This window comes from Montipora capricornis, chromosome 10 (assembly GCF_036669925.1).
Source record: "Montipora capricornis isolate CH-2021 chromosome 10, ASM3666992v2, whole genome shotgun sequence".
NCBI lineage: Eukaryota > Metazoa > Cnidaria > Anthozoa > Scleractinia > Acroporidae > Montipora > Montipora capricornis.
This window is the reverse complement of record NC_090892.1, coordinates 53530328-53532827: the sequence shown is the minus strand read 5'-3', so window position 1 is coordinate 53532827 and position 2500 is coordinate 53530328. Positions and strand designations below refer to the sequence as shown.

General features: G+C 41.0%; 1 pseudogene; it reads left to right on the top strand.

Moving 5' to 3' along the window:
* The window catches only part of LOC138022228 (contactin-associated protein-like 2), a 6613-nt pseudogene extending 5975 nt beyond the window's left edge, over positions 1 to 638 (top strand).
* The last annotated feature ends 1862 nt before the right edge of the window (positions 639 to 2500 follow it).

The window sequence follows — 2500 nt, the reverse complement described above, 5'->3', positions numbered from 1 at the left end:
GGTGAAGTAGGCTTGCCACCGTTTGACGTCACTTGTGACATGACTGACAAGAATGGAGTTGGCGTGACAGTCATCAGTCACGACAGTGAGAACAGAACACGTGTCAAGGGATGTGAACCTGCTGGTTGTTACATACGTGACATTTACTACTCCGGAACAACTCTGTCTCAACTGGAAATGCTCACAGAGTCTCCTCGGACTGTGAACAGTTTATCATGTACCAGTGTTATCAAGCTCTGCTTTTTCGCAACATAGTGAATGGAGCATGGTGGATGTCACGTGACTCAAAAAAAATGACTCACTGGGGTGGAGCATCTGGTCATAACAAGTGCGCATGCGGGATGACCTACTCATGCGCAGACTCTCGCTTTGGTTGTAACTGTGATAAGAATGACAAGGTCTGGCGTGAAGACAGCGGTCTCCTCACAAACAAGACTCAGCTTCCAGTTTCGCAGCTCAGGTTTGGAGATACTGGACACGACGGGGAGGAAGGGTACCACACACTCGGAAAATTCAAATGCTATGGAACAGCATGATCTCAAGTGATCTTATTTCACAGTATCTATGACGGTGTAATGAACAAGCAATTTTCTTTTGGTTATGACTTTAAGGGGTTATATCACGTAGTTTTAGGTAAAATTCTTGTCACGAAAATGCTGATAAAATTAAAAAAACAGAAAAACAAGAAAGATTGAAAGAACCTTAAGGGATGCATGGATAGACCACGCACAAAGTAAAAAGCAACAGGGAGCTTCTTGAGATGATTTGGATGGGGTTACTGAATCTTGGCTGAGAAGATGAAGTTTCGACCATTTTCTCAGCTACTCACATGTCAGTCAACTAACAGTAACTTGAAATTTCTAGAATATAAATAACCTTAGTTTGGTCGTTCTGGAACTGGAAAAACTGTACAACATAGAAACAAGGCTTATTGAATGATTCTCCGGGTTATGAATGGTTCGATACTGACAAATCTCCTCATCCGATGTCAGGTCACTTTAGTTACAACAGCAATCAGAGATTTAATTAGATTTGCACTGAAGCCTGGGATGAACTTTGGAGGGAGCTGCTCTCAAGAAGACCTTCCAAACACTGTGCCTTTTCCACGTTTAATAATATACATAACAATATGACTCGATTATGATTGGCTGATAGCAGTGCAAAAAAGACTTAACTGATTAGAGTGTAATGTGAAGTGCTAGTTCTTTGGGTTAGATCGATACGGTGAGAGCAAATAAGTGAACGGTTGAACCGCCGTGTCAAAATTCGTTGCAAGCGAGCCTCGAAGGATTTTGAATATTTGAATATTTTTCGCTTTTTCTCAGCAATGGATGCTCGCTGGAACTTGAAACTTGGTCAAAGAGAAGTAAATTTATCCGTTTGGCCATCGCCGGAGTTTGAGCGTGACTGATGCCGGAGAAGTGTGATTTTATCGGCGAGATGTCGGGTAAGCTAGAAATTACTTTCCAGCCTTTCCTTTATTTAGGTACGAGTGACAACCCGGGAATTTGAGAAGTCGCTTAAATCGCATTCAATCAGGCAAATAACCACACAAAAAGCGAGAAAGTCACCACGACAATAAAGTACGGCTTTTTTGTTGAGAACTTTTGCGTGTAAATATCTTTTTCAGTTTGTTATCGAGATTCCCATACAAATCCTTATAACTTTCTACCCTCCGAGTCTGGGCCGCCTGTGGTTAGATCACCGCTGCTGTACCGACTGAGAGCGCTCACATGGTTCATATGGGGTACAAAACTAGCACTTCACATTACACTCTAATCAGTTAAGACTGTTGAAATATAAAGTGCAACAGTGCAAAAAAGAGTTAACTCAGTGCAAAAATAGTTAATTCAGTTCAATTTACTCACGGAATTCTCGCTTTTGATTGGCTGATAAACAATAGGTTTTTGTAAGAACCAATCAAATCTTTTGTTTTGATATCAAACGCAAGCACTGGATAGCGCAATTTTTGCATGATTGCGTGATACCCTTGCGTCGCTTTTGCTTAACCATCATGCATATTATTAATAAGTGATCACATGATTTCTCAGCCAATTCATAAACCTTTGTAAATTACAGTTAATGTGACAACCATGACCTCAGCAAGGGATATGCAATGGACCAAGCCCATTGTCTTCTGTCCGTTACATGTATATATGGGTTATTGAGCTAGCTTGTTCGGTCGAGATGGCTGGATATTGGCCACGCTCTTTTTTCGCGTGTTTATGGACCGAGACGAAGTCGAGGTATCTTAAACACGCAAAAAAAAGAACTTGGCCAATATCCAGCCATCTTGACCGAACAAACATCCATATTTATTGTATGGGATAAAATCCCGAGTGGGCAGTATAGCTCCATCTTGCCCGCTCGGGTAGCCAATCACAGCGCGGGTTTTGGTTTAACTTGCCCGCTCGAGGAGCTAGTCATATAATAATGTATTGTATTGTATTGTATTGTATTGTATTGTATTGTATTGTATTGTATTGTATTGTATTGTATT